Source organism: Thermobia domestica, chromosome 7, assembly GCF_964235325.1.
Source record: "Thermobia domestica chromosome 7, izTheDome1.hap1.1, whole genome shotgun sequence".
Taxonomy (NCBI): Eukaryota; Metazoa; Arthropoda; class Insecta; order Zygentoma; family Lepismatidae; genus Thermobia; species Thermobia domestica.
The window spans coordinates 302,649,262-302,664,646 of record NC_137460.1 but is presented as its reverse complement, the minus strand read 5'-3'; the positions used below and the strand labels follow the sequence as shown (position 1 = coordinate 302,664,646).

Here is a 15,385-nt window from a genome sequence, read left to right as displayed (position 1 = left end):
ACTGCTTTACCGGACTCCTTTCTGTGTGGAAATTGGTGATAAACAGATGTGTATACACAAAATATAAAAGATACACACATACACACACATACGTATACACACCCACACACACATATATATTCATTCATTTATATTCTATTCGGTCTATATTTTATCTAAATGATTCTATTAATATTAGTAAGGATTGTGCCATGAATACGATGAAACTAATAATTTAAACGAAAGAATGATAGATCAAAAAGAATATAACTTGCTCATTTTAATTCCAGTGTTTTTTTTTTTTTTTTTAACTTTACTACCTTCGATTTAAGTTTGTATGTTAAACTTGATTTTGAAACAAGAAACACCTGTTCATAATTTATTTTTAAAAATGTATTTCGTTACGGCAAGAGATTATAGATGAGTGCAGTGTAGGCAGATCATAATAAATATATTTTACTGCTATCTGCATCATAGCATTATGATTCTCGACATTTATCTACATAAATTCCTATTCCTTATTGAATATCGTAGGATATAGGAATGGGAAACTTTTATCCTAATGTAGTTTCTACATTTACATACTCATTTATGGTAAATTATTAAGCACATATTAAGAGTGAGTCGAGAGAGACTGTACACTACTATACTGTGATGCCAAGGTACTTTGGATGTGAAGAAGAAGAAGAACGGAGATCGGGGAACATCTGAAATGTCAAAGCGTGTCAAACTCCGTGTGAAGTGTGACGTGTGAATCTGAAAGTGAAGTTTGTTGTACAGGTTGGCGGTCTGGCAGGTTGCTGGAGGTAAAGTATCAATTAACTTATTTATATTATTAATAGATAAACCAATTTTCTTTGTTTATGTTTGCTCCACTACACTTCTACACATAGTTTTGCATCCCTACCAACCAACTAATCTTCGTTTTTAACTTTTGATTATTATTATTATTTTCCTACAGATTACACCCACTTGTTTTCTTCGACTGCATCGCTTAAATTTGTAGCTACACAGTAAAGTACAACGATAGGTGATTATTTCCTGACTACCTTGTACTTGTAACATTCATTCGTTCTCGTCAACTGTCATGTTAACAGGGTCTGCCCAAGTTGGCCCAGCTCGAAAAAACCCTAGGGTTGGACCCACCTAAAAAAAAAAACACCATAAAACCCACCTGGGTTTTTGAATTTTTGTTAGTGTATTATTGGCACAACTAACGTCATCATATTGAAAGTGATTTTTATCAGATCTTGGGCTTTCCTTGGGCGAATTAGATGCTTTACCCTTAAGGGCAAGGTTCTAAATTACTGGTCCCCCTTCCCATTAAGCTGTAATAAAGACAGAAGACAACGTGCCCTGAGATGGTCGAACCCGCTTTTCACTCGCTAACGTTCGTTCGGCAATACTGTGTGAATTAAATATATGAACTTTCGTACAGAAAGAAACCAACCCAGCTACTAACCAACAAGGGGAACCAGTAATGTAGAACCTTTCCCCCGTTGAAGCTATACAACAACATTCAACATTAAGACCTTTATCCCTCATATATTTGACGGGTTTAAGGCCATAGGTACCGGTACTACTAGTAATGTATTAGTATTATTTTTGGTAATAGTATACAACAGTGCCTCATGATCTGTGCGCGTGGATACTTTCTACTGTTGCACTACGTATAAAAATGATTTTATTACATTTAGAAGTAGTAAGAAGCATCCACGTGCACGTGGCATGCGATATGTGTTTCAAATCCCCCACATATACTCATACACTACGTACAAGGGCACATTATTATTCTTCGCATACCATAAAACACAACGAAACGAAACGCAAACCGACGTACATTTTATTTTATATTACTCAGTAATTAAATGAAAGTCGCATTTTTACCTCATTTTCAAGTTCCTATATCCTCAATGAATAATCCTTAAAAGACTGCACTTCGTGAGTCCTCGCTAAATGATGAGGCACTCTCGTATACTATATCCTTATTTTTTACCTTTCATGGTAACAAGCATTCTTCAGTAAAATTTGTTTTTCCAACAACAAGTTAGTTCAGTCATTTGTTGCTACTCTTCAAATAAGCATTCTGTAGAATCAACACCAGCAATAGCGTAAAAATTCTTGTCAAATTTAAGAAGGTTAATACTCGGAATTCCGAAGACTATGTAACGCTTGTTATTTCAAGTGCTGAATTCAAACTTCATTGCGCTAGTCGAAGTTTAGATGTACAGTAAAGCTGCATTTTCGGGAAGAACCCGTCGTAAAAGAAGTGCTCGGGAAATTCCCGCAATTGAAGTATCGAAATTGAATATATGAACAATAAAACTATTTACTTAATGCTGGAAGATATTTAATTTCATTTAAGACATTTTGAAACCTTTACTTTTTAAAATATGAATTATGTTTTTGTTAATTGTTTTAAATTAATTTTCGGGGAAATACCGTCTTACAACAAGTGCTCGGGAGATTCCCGTAATTAAATGCACAAAGCTTCGGAAGTGAACTTCAACAGTAAAACCATTTATTTTACGGGGGCCCCGGTGTCTCAGTAGTACAGCGTTCACCTTAGGTGCTTGGGGTTCCTGGTTTGATCCCAGCTCGCGCGGTGTACTTGTGGTGGACAAACATTGCTCGTGGTTTTTTCTCGGGGTTCTCCTGTTTCCTCCCACTTTCTTCATTCCACCACTTCATTTCTTTCTTATCACCGTCACCGTCCCCTAACCGGCATATCGTGGGACGTAAAACTCAAAGATTTCATTTCATTTATTTTACGCTGGAAGATATTTCATATAAGACATTTTGAAACATTTATTTTGTAGAACGTGAATTACATCTTTGTTTTAAATTAATATATTTGGTGGACGTCACTGAGGCTCCTGGGATGATTCGATCAACTTTTGTTCTTTTGTCTGCTTGTACCACGCACACTACAGGGTACAATTTTCGGTCTTGCAAGTTAAAATTTTCAGGGTACAAGCACAAAACACTGAATTTCCTGTATAGACTTTGAAGGCATACCAACGTAAAATTTATTATTATTATTTATTTATTTATTTATTTTCAAAATTGCGGGTATCCACGCTACAGGGTGCAATTTTGGGACTTTTAAGTTGAAATTTTAAGGGTAGGAGCACGGGATATTCTAAATTTGCTCTATAGATTTTCTCGTCATTCCAATGGTGGCGGTGAATTATATTTCAAAATGGCGGACATTTTTATAGAAGAGCAGTGAATAGAAAATTTTTGCAAGTTGTGACAATCACAATCTTGAAATATAATTCACATTTTAACACTTTTACCCCAAAGACATTGAAATATTTCGAAAAAAACCCGAAAATACCCGAAAAACCCACATGGACACAGGTGGGTTCCGTTTCCCCTCCCCGAAAAAAAACTAGTTTTTTTTTTTTTTTTTTTTTTTATACCCTGCATGTTATCGATAATTAAATCACATGAAAAACAAGAAATTAAGGGGAAATGGGTAAAGCACGAGCTCCTTTATGTAGAAGAATTCCTTGATTTTTTTCGTATCAAAGAATTCTTCCTGCAGATTGAGTGTCCAGTCTAGATATTAAAGAATACAACTTGTGTTTTCTTCCATTAACTGTTCATGTCTTGGTGTAGGTTGACAATTCATCAAACTAACAAAAAACTTGCTTTACATGATCCGTAAGGTATTCTGAGTTGTTATTTTTGTATTGAAGCCCTAAATAATTGTGCAGAGATTGATATGGCATAGAAACGATTGCTGCTAAGCTTCCGCAGATGGTTGCCCCGTATAAGACACACATGAACCTTTTTTCAACATTGTATTAACTTACCTGTTGTTCTTTTACTATACATTATCAGGGTGTCTATCGGTCACGAAAGTCACGAAATAAGAAAACGGTCATGAAAGTCGTGAAAAAGTCACGAAATTTAGCTTTTGGGTCACGATTTTTTTTTTATCTATACAAATATAAGTGCAGACCGGAAATTTTTGTTCTATAAAACGTCAAAATTCACCACCAAAAATGTCTATTATAGGCTTTAGACGCTACCAAATCGCAACCAAAGTACGCTTCTATCGCATGTATGAAAATTCGGTCTAATTCGCACCCTAATTCGCACTTGAGAATGTTACGAAATTTTATGGTTCGGTAAAGAAGAGGTTACGAAAAAGTCATGAAATTTCATTTTGAAATTTTAGTAGACACCCTGATTACCTATAATTACTCTTGTTTCATTTCCAGCATTCACTTTTCATTGTTAATCTCAAATATTTCTTATTTTCATGCTTCCTTTGCTCTTTCCTTATCCGTATGTAACAATATAGTATTACAACGCAAAATTAGGATCCTCCAACTGTTAAGTGTTGCAAACTACGTATGGTATTACTCATAAATTACTAAAACAATGGATCACTGCTGTATTACGTAAATAAACTTTTAGATGTTTCAAGATGGCGCTCCCTGTCCCTGGGAAATTAAAAATTACAAAACTCATACAAAATACTTCTTTCATGTATTCTATCCCGTTATATGGGGGCATACATATATTTATGAAAAATAGAATGCTTTTATAGCATAACACGGACTAAATGACGAGCTCCATTACTAGTTGCAGATTGACTTCAGGAGAGCTGAGTATAAATATAGTGTGGGCTATGTCATATAAACTACAGTGCATAAGACGTGAACCAACTTGTATTAGGTGGCCACTAAAAAATCACGAACGCTATCTAACCGAGTCAGAGCAGGAGCGCAGCGTGGAGGCTCAGGGGGTACGTCCATAGAGAGCAGGTGCGTCAGTGATGGTGAGTATACGCATAAGCAAGGATAGTGGAAAAGTACTTAAATAGACTAAATAAATAGATGCTATGGCATAAATAGACTACATGCCTTCTGTGATCACTTTGTTCATTTTTTGTACGTTTTCTTGACATAGCACTTTACTTCATCACGACCTCCTTATTGAATATTATGTGGTAAAGAGTACACTTTCCATTTCATATTCTTAAATTATAAGATCCGGATTGTTTTTGTTTCATTTATTTATTTAACTATCACCAGATACAGCTTAGAGGCCATATTATACTTTATATCTAACAACAACAATAACAATGGAAAGGATTTGGGAAGATATAGGCCAGACCTCTAGTAGGTACCATCCCGGTATTTGTTCGGTAGGACTGAGGAAAACCCCAGTCAGCTGGTCGGCAGCCGGAATGGAACCCACGACCTTTCGAATGCGAATCTAACACTCTACCCTTGAGCTATTTCGCTCGGTGCACTACTTGTGCAATCCTATTGTAAAAATTAGTAACACATTCTTCTATGGATTTTTCAAGTTTACGCCCCCCACTCACACACACACAAGCTGGGATACGACCCAAAATTTTGCCCCATTTCTGTATTTCTCTCCATTACAGCTGCATACGTCCTAGGTTAGTTAATAAGACAGTGGGTTTGAAACACTGTCATATTATGCTCTATTGCTTGTTTATTTAATATCACATCAATCTGCGAACTCATATGTTCCAAAATTTAAATCGCGTTTCTTCCTAATTATTCACCTTACACTGATTATCTTCAGTACCTTTTTTGTTACTCTCATTTCGTCTCATTCTGTTCATATCTCCATAAATTATGTATTTCGGGGCCGTCATCTGCGACACTTAAAACGGCTATTTCTTTTGCGAAAACTTTGGACCAACCTTTGCTATGTGGGCAATACAAGAAAAAGTTGTATGTATTTTGCGTCAAAGCAGGACGTAGCTGGGGGTTCGTACGGACGTAAGTCCGTATGGAGCAGGCGCGAGGCGACGGAGGGTATGCTCTAAAACAATTATTAACGCAAATATATGCACCGACCACAAGTAAGAAACAAAGAACAATTGTATCTTCGTATCAGGGCAGGCGTAGCTAGTGGGCCCACAAAGTTTGCGTCTGTAGGGAGCAGGTGCGAAGCGACTGTGGCCTAATATTATTCGTCTAAAAAACACGCAACAACCTCAGCTAACTAGCTGTTACAAGCAGCAGTTGGATCGTGCGTTGTGTTTAATAGTACCTTAATATGTTTTTTCACAGTGTTTCAATGTGTGTGACATAGAAAGTAACGCTCCTGACAGAAACATATTGTCTGCTGTAAGTATTATTGTAAATACTTATAATTTTTAGCAAGTTTACGACTTCCTATGACGCTTGTAGCAGCTCAACCGTACTCCTGCAAGCTTTAAATACCGTTTCATACCTTGTATAGAAATACTCCTCCAGTGAAAATCGAAAATCGACAGTCCTCTTTCATATACTTTCACTCATTTTAACCGTAACCGTATACTTACCCCCCCCCCCTTTTTTTTTTATACGAACTACTATGCTCCTGCACTTACGTCTACTCGACTAATGTCTTTTCTACGTATTCTTCCAGGCTCTTATTCTGAAAGTTAGTAATAGACCGACACATAATATGGCTAGAAATAGGATTGTCCCCTTGTGCCATAAAACATACATGCCAGTGTCTGAAAACACTTCTGTTAGCTTTGCTTGCAGAAGATCATGAGCTTCTGCAGGATTTTTCAGAGGGGAGGGAGTGTGTAGTCTTTCAACATTGTTATTCTTATTATTTCAAAACTATTTACGGCATTTTTGGCTTTTTAAAGCTCAGCTCGGGATAACAGAAGGGAAAGGACGTGGAAAGAATTCACCCAAGGCTGATTTGTGTGGTTGTGAGATTTCACTGTATTACATTTAATTTATTTTTCCTATATTAGCAGCCTCACGTAGGCTAGTGATTAGTTTCTGCTTTGCCGTTTGGATCTGATTACAGGCTTTGTCAGAGTTTTACTTCAGTTCTACCACGGAAGTGACAGTATCTTAAAAATAGGCTCTGACCATTTGCTTTTCCTTCCTGTTTTCATTATTGTTCATAATGATTTCAATAGTGTTTAGTGTTATTGATAATTGTTCGCGGATTATGCCAAGTGCAAGCGAAAGGTGGCGATTTTGAACATTGTCTCACTGTATCCGTTTATCACCCACTGTTATAATATCAAGGTACCTGTTAATATTGTGTTCACTTGACATTGGACCGAATTAGGAAACCACTGCCATCAGAGGAGCGATGCCAGAATAACGTATCTGCAGTCGTGAACAGTAGTGTGTGAAGAATCGTGAATTAGGGTGGATGAGTGTCATCGAATAATGCATAAATTACACTGTTACTCGAAGCATATGATATGTCCCCTTTCCATTTTCGTTTTCCTTACATACGCATAAGAAAGCTGTTGAAAGAAGGGTTTCACGTGAGGGGTGACTGCTGCGAAAGCGTATTGTGACAAAAACCAGAATCCCGTGGCGAAACAGTTGCCTACGGAAGAACCAGGAAGGGGCTGCAATGAAAGTGACACGTCAGCTGCTCTCGCGCAATATTGCAGAATGAAAACTGAGCTACAGTTAATTGTATAAAAAGCATCTGGCGGGATCCAAGAGTTCGTCATAATTCATGATGCATATGTGTATTTCACTGCTGGTGGTGACATATCGTGACAACGATTCCAAGGCCTCTCTGCAATTTCTGTTTAGCAACTTCGCGCGTGAGTTCATAGTTGCAGGATTCAGTTTTGCTAAAAAGTTGCTGGTACGCAAGGAGGATTTTTAAAATATCAAACTGTATGCAAAATACATGTAGATATCCATTGACACGTATTTTTTTGATTGACATGCCATAATTGAACGGTGTGGACGCCTATCATGTGCGGATCTATATGGACAAAACCTCAAGTAATATTGCCTGAGTATCTTTGCTTTTTTTATATAAGGAAATGCATCGGAAGTTAGGAGATCGTGTCATTGCGTTTCAAGCATTCTATGAAGGAACCCTGAAGTCGGTCGAGTGGTCTTTTGAAAAAACGGCTCCAACATGGGCGTTCGCTTAGCCTCAGTGAAGTTTGATCTAGTGGATACTGCGATGTCGGGCGATAGTACACACTGCTGGGAATGCAATCGAATACTATCGGTGGTGGCAGCGAGGTTTCTCCTATGCCTTTGTCACGACAGAGACCTGTGCCTTTGTCACGAAGATGTTAGAGAATATGCTTCCGAGTTCGATTGCAGTGTGTTCAAACGATAGAAATGGTTCAGCTCCACCGTTCATAAAAATTTTGTCCGCATACACTTTCCGGAATTCCCTGATCTGTCAAGCAGCTTTCTTTGTAATGTCTACCGTATTTGTAATAACAAGTGCTGCCAGGTTCTCTCAGATAAGAATCCCTTTTATGAATGTCAAATCACCCTCATACTCGAAAAAAGTGCCCCTCTACTTCTCACTCTACGCCAAAAATCCATGCTCCGTGGGATTTATTCTTCAGCCTGGCAGCTCTGGCGTAACAGCACTCAGTGAGGAATCTTGACAGGAGAAACGCCCCTCTTGTACCGCGATAAAATTATTCAATAATTACATTATTTGAAAACCTTGTTACATAGCCAACAATGAGTAAAATTAAGTATTCATTTGAGCGTTAAATATAGGAAAAGATTTTTATGCTTCCGTCAAGGATGCCAGATATGGGTCCCGCTGGGAATTCATGTGGTGCGGTTCCCACGTTAAGCTGCAAACCCACGTTTCATATAGCCTTGGTGGTGAAAGGGATGTCAAATTCCAAATAATCAAGCCAGGCATGGGAGACTGCATGTACCATATATGAGGCAGGAACATACGTTTCGGTCGCTTAGAATGGAATACGAGACAGAACAAATGTAAATAGAGATAAACATTTAAAAGTGCTCTTAGGGGTGTGGGAGTTCATCGGAAAAATTTACAAGTTATCTATAAAGCCAAACAGAGAATTAGACGATAATGTTAGTACTGCTGAAGACATCCTTCCATTCCTCAGTATCGTACATAATCAGAATTATAATTCCGTGAATTGTACACCGGAATTGTTTTAAAAAATATTTCCCAGTTCTAAATTTCGAACGAAGACATCATCTGGGGTCGTACAAAAACAGAAGATTGATGTAAAATTACGTTCTGGTTCCACATTCCATAGTCTCGAAACATTCTGGAAATGTCCTTGAAAATATATTTCTGTCCTTGAAATTTACAGAAATACTGAATGTCAGATTTTTCGTAATTATAATGAACATATTAATTGATTGCTATTCCTGGTTTTATGTTGAATAATAATTTGTCATGATCCTGCATGTGTGAGTGGTTGGTGGGCTTTCTTTCTCTCAACAGGGTGGTTGGCTTGCAGAACTTCTCTCTTCTTTCAACCCATTCGTGGATGCTGGCTTCACTAGCACTATCTTCCGGAAACTGTGCCTTGTACCAGTATCAATAATCCATAATCAGTCTATTTTCGCAACAATTACGTACTTTTCAGTAAAATTTCATGTGAATGCTATTTGTGACAAGGTCATATCTAGGTGAAACTCGATTCCTTGCTATAGCAAGGGAAATTTACTGAGCAGTGTAAAGATGCATTTGCTGGGTATAAGTTGGACCCTGAGAGTGTTTTTACACAAAACTGTTAGATGCTTCGGAGGAATTTAAAGATTTGTTGTTAATTATAAAGAAGCTTCTGGTTTTGTCTCATGGACAGGCTGCTGTCGAACGAGACTGCAGAATAAATAATGAACTGCTTGGAGAAAAACTTGTAATAAAATTCCTTTTTTTTTTCCCTAATTAAATCTGTCACACTGTCACGCAATGAAGATTCCATGTACAAAAAATAAATTTTTGTTGTTTGTAAATTTTCGGTGCACAATTAAAGTGTAACGTAGAAAAAATGAAAATACATGTGTTGGATATGGGTGGATCGGGTGGCTATAATGAAAGTTGGGAGGGGAAGAAAAAGAGAAACACATTACGCTCCGCTTTGTGTATTTAATTATTGTGTATTAATACTGTGCTTGCATTAATATTTACTGCATAAGCTGTTGTACTTTTCGTTTCTCTGTTGTGAGTTTTGAATCTACAATTGTAATCATGTTGTACCCTTCTGTGTTAAAGTCCTAAAAAGTTGGTGATTTGTCCTGGATATGGCCTGGATTTTTTTTTTTTTTTTTTTTTTGAAAGCGTGGGAACCCTGATAATAGAATCTCTAGTTTTTTTGTCTTTGGCTCCGCCTTTTCTCATGTTTATATGGGTTGACGTTTCCGTCTTTAATACTTTTCCTCCATCATTTTCCCTCAGATAATCTCTTATTTTGTCCTTTTGTCTCGTCTTGGGTCTTCCTCTTATCTTTTTACCTGATACTTCCCATTTTCCAATTCTTTCCAACATAGTTGTTCCTTCGTCTGCATATCCCAGCCATCTCAGCCTTTTTACTAAAGACTCCCTGTAGGGTCCTTGAGTACAAGAATCCCAAACGTTAACAGTGCCTCTTATATAATAATTTCTTATTCTATCCGTCCCTCGTCACTCCACACATTCTTATCTCCGCCACTTCTATCTTATTTTCCTGGGCCCTGGTGGTTACCCAGCTTTCACTACGGTACTATATATGGTTGCCGGTATTATGACCATTTTACATATACGACCTTTTAGCCTGGAACTATTTTCTTGTCTCACAGTACCCTGCTCATCCTTCTCCAGTTTGGTCATCCAGATTGTATTGTATGTTGAATTTTCTGGATGTCCGTAGTAAGCTTCCACCTCGCTAGCTGAATGCCATATTTCGATTCCCGGTGGGGGCACTAGATCGCAAAAGTGTAAAACGCTTTTTCAGGCCAGCCACCCTCAACGAGGTTTTCCTGGGTTTTCCACATTCACACCAAGCAAATGCCGGGGTGGTACCTAACATAGGTCCCAGGCCGCTTCCTTTCTTCCTTCCCTTTCCCCGGATAGTGTGCTTGCCGAGGGACGTCATCCCTCAAAACGTGACGGGCTAAATGGCCTTAGATGCCGAAAGCCCAGAAATCTAAAATCCTAAATCTTTGAATGCCATATATTCTGTTGTTCTTCTTATCCGTATTCCTCTCTCTTCCAACACCTTTTCCATTCTGCCACTTTTCTCTCTGCATATATCATCATCATCTGCGAACAGCATACTTCATGGTCTCTATATTTTACTCTCTTAGCCAACACATCATTTACCAAGTTGAACAAAAGCTTTCTTATGACTAAGCAGTTACCGTACGCTCCTTTGGCATGCAAGACCCGAGTTCGATTTCCGGCCAGAGGTCAGGTACGTCTTAGGTAACATATCGATGATCGAAGGTGGTGGGTGAAAAAGCGACAGAACTTTCTTGGTTACCTTTATATTTTTCAAAAACAACCCCCTCTTTCTCATGCATCGCTGAGTTCTTGTCTAAACACTTTCGTAAGCCTTTGCAAGTCCATGAAAACGAGGTACTATTCGGCTTGTAGTTCCCTTTGTCGTTCCAACTGACTCAATGTAAAGATCACACCAGTTGTTCCTCTTCCTAGCATGAAATCAAACTATTTCTCTCTAGCAGTTTTGTTTTGTTGTATTCTTCCTTCAACTATTTCTTAGATCTTTATGGTATGAGATATTAATTTAATTGCCCTGTAATTAACGCAATCTTGCCCATCACCTTTATAAATTGGTATTTGTATACATTTTCTCTCCTATATCCTGTACCACCTGCTTCCACAACTTTTTCATGAGATCACATACAATATCTATTCCTTCTGTGCTCAGGTTTCTCCAAACCTGTGCGGGCATTGGATCAGCACCAACTATTTTGCCGCTTGTCATTTTCCTAATTGCATTTTGCACTTCTGTCCTGCTTATCTGTTCCCTTTTCTTTCCGTTGCGACTCTGTCCTGATATATTGCAGTCTGGTCTCTAGTTCTCCTCATTTAGTAACCTCTACACTTCCTGGATCATCCTCAGGTCGTGCGGCACTTAACCTTCGTCGTCTTTTATCTGTTTCATTGATATGATGTCCCTGGATTGCTTTTTCTCTTGTAAGACTATTTGCCTGTATCAGTCTTTATTTTCCAGTGGTACATAAGCCTCGTCTATGGTATTGCTTCAGCTCATTTGACCTTCTTATTTCCTAACCTGTATGCCACTTTGTCTTAAATGTTACTTTTCTTCATCTCTATGTTATACTTTATTGTCACTTGCACTTCCTCATTCCACAGCAAAGTTTCCTTCCCGTGTGTCGGTCCTTTCTCTTATGTTTTCACCAGCACTACTTCGATTTTCCTCACGGTACGGATATTCAATGTCCACCATTTTATACGTCTTCTACCAATTAACTTATTGCAGAACCTTTCCTTGAAGTCGTTCCTCGTGTGCGTATTTGTGCTCTAGTATCTCATAATCGGTTATAAGCACTATATGCTGCGGAGCCACACTTTCTCTTTTATCACCTTGGTGTCGTTTACTTTCTTGAGGTATTTCCTGTGGCACAAAATAAGGTCAATCTGACTGCATCTGTCTCCATTTTTATTATAAACTGGCAGCTTCGCTTCTCGGAATAGATGTTAACTATAAGTGCCAGAGTGAATCCAATTCCATGAACTATTATCCTGTCACCTTCTGCGTTCCTTTTTCCAAGGCTCCACTTTCCTAATTCTTCTTTTTCTTTCCTGTATGTTCATTTCTGTCACTTACAACGATTAACCTTTCGTTCTTAGGTGCTTCCATTAACATCCGGTCTGGCTGTAATCAAAAGCTTTCCTTTTCTTCTTTCTTGTATCCTATTTAAGGGATATAATGTGGTCACCAAATTACCTCCGAACTCCATCTTCACGCACATAGTCTAATTACTGCTCGTTTTACTCTTAACTCCCGATTCTTGTCTTTTTCATTTGCTTCACCGATCTCTTTTCCTTTATTTCCTTTCCATGGTACACAGAAGCTAGTGGTCGCCACAAAAACCCGTTTTTTATATATAAAAAATCAGTTCGCTTTTGTATAAAAACTGGTTTCGATTAAAATCCGAACAGGTTTTGAAGAAATCCGAACTGTCAGTTTTACTACAAATTGGTTTCTGCTTTTTATAAAAACCTATTTTAGCCATCCCTAGAAGTGTTTAAGTATTTCCAGTCTTGATCAACTACAAATATTATGCTTTGCAGATTAAAGTTCCCAACATGAAGAGTAAACAGAATAGAACTGCGGAAGCTGTTTCTACTTACGTTAGTGAACACCAACCAATCTGAGAACTCCCTCCTGACTATATGCTAAGTACACACGTCTTCAGCGCTTGAAACCTGGGTTTGATCCCCGATGGGAGCTCGTGTGATTTGGGTTCCACGTTAATCTGAAGAGGAACATCTCATTTAGCCTCGGTGCTAAACGGGACACACAAGATAGTCTGTCTGATATGTCCGTCCATTTGCTGAGAATAGGCTAAAGATAATTATTTTTTTTAAATGAAAATGAATTTTTATAAAACAATTTGGTGGAATGAGAATGTTGAAGAAAATGGAAAAATCAGGGAATCCAATTTTTACACCAGGTCGCTTCATGAGTATGTTTGTGAGAACAAACATTCAGAGGCGTAGCAACGGTTTTCAGCACCCCACAGTGGTACGAAATGCCTAAAACGTGGCCAAAGATGAAAATGGAAAGTTGCTATCTGGTTATTTTTAAGTATCAAGTTCGCTAAAGTAACAATTTTTCTCCTAAACTTCACCGATGGAAACGGCCAGTCGTTTATACCAGAGCTAGTATTGGAAGTCAAAGTGAACCTACTTTTGTGTATTTCGTAATACCTAATACGCGCGAGAAACATAGCTCGAGTTTCATATGAAATAGTTCATTGTATACTTTTCCGATCTATTTAAATCAAAATGGACGTTGTTCCGGGAGGTATGTAAAGGATTTTAAGACCATATATTATTTATAATACGTTAGTTATTATACATTTATTTTCATTAATGTTTATATCAAAATATGCTTGAAATTATTTCAAAGTGAATTAAAAGCCGAACTCAAAAGTTATATATATGACGCCCCATTCCGCTAAATTTTGTATTAGCGCATAATCTATGATCAATTTACTACAAGAATATGATAAAAACAGCTGGGTCTTTTTTTTTATTATTTTTGTACGTTGCGATTGAATAAAAAGTTGTAGTTAAAGAATATTTAAGTATTTTGTTAATGTTAAACAAAAACTAAAAAAACAAAGCTAAAATTATTATAAAATAAGTTAAAATGATGTTTACAAGGTACATGCAAATAAGATAGTGAAAGGCAACAAATAAAAATGAGAAAAAAATACTTCAGTATAACATAGAAAAGGATAGTCGATGTATACATATTTTAGTTTCCATTATTTTATAATTCATAGAAATATTACAATAAATTGAATTGAATAAATATAAGTAATTTAGTAATATAAAAAAAGGGATTATTTGACAATATTAATTATGTTAATTTTAGGTCCAAAAGATGAAATCATCCAATTATATATATATATATATATATATATATATATATATATATATATATATATATATATATATATATATATATATATATATATATATATATGTGTGTGTGTGTGTGTGTGTGTGTGTTTTGATGAAAAACCATTTGAAAAGCGATCTACAAATCATAATTGAAAATTTGGAAAATCGCCTCTCTTCCAGGAGTGATCGTTGTATTAAAATATGTGACGATATGAAGACAGGCCTCGCATCTTTATTTTATAGAATGGTGGACAAATATCGAGAGCCCAATAGAAAGGATGAGCGAGTTTTTTCTTACAAGAATAATGAATGGCTAAGTGTTATGTTATCGTTTTGTGTACATCGTAATACTGCTAAGACATCAAGGAAACATAAAGATCGACCACCTTCCTCGGAATTTTTATCTTTGAGCGAATGTTCAAAGCGAAGAACCGACGCGACGAAATTCGCAATAATAATGACGTTAAAACATTTGCTTACGCTAAGCAAATGAGCATTCGCTCTTCCGGAAAACTGAGTACTTCAAAAGTTGTCAAAGTCGTTTTATCTTCAAGTCCATCGAAAGCAGAGAAGTATATGAAAGCTGTGACTTCAATGTTTGCACACACGGACGTGTATACCAATGATGAAATGCTAGCTCTTTTTCTTGATATGGGACTATCAAGAAGAAAATACCTAACGTTGGAAAACAGGGCAGTGGCAGAAGGCTTTAAATTATACCCGTATATGTCAATGAATTAATTTGATTCGCCATATTGGATCCACCATATTCAATTTTTCCATTTTGATATCAAATTTGTAGTCAGTGATGTGAAAACCCGTAGTATACAATTTTTGTTACCTTATTCTACTATTTCTCAAAATTGGATCCGCCATTTTGAAGTTTTCAATTTGGATATCAAATTCGTGATCAGTGAGGTCAAAAACCACAGCATGCCCATTTTTGTGCATTTTGAAAGAGATTTTGAATTTTGGCCACGTTTTTAGCATTTCGTACCACTGTACCGGTCGTATGGGAAAAGCTTAA

The 15,385-nt window shown here is 37.1% G+C and overlaps 1 protein-coding gene across 3 annotated transcripts in view; it reads left to right on the top strand.

Annotated features, from left to right (window-relative positions):
• The first annotated feature begins 635 nt into the window (after positions 1-635).
• Positions 636-15,385, top strand: part of Pgant7 (N-acetylgalactosaminyltransferase 7) — a 102,217-nt gene continuing 87,467 nt past the window's right edge. For all 3 annotated transcript variants that reach the window (XM_081766842.1, XM_081766844.1, XM_081766843.1), the window contains exon 1: positions 636-785. The gene's annotated coding sequence lies outside the window, so the exon portion shown is untranslated. The remainder of the gene's footprint in view (positions 786-15,385) is intronic.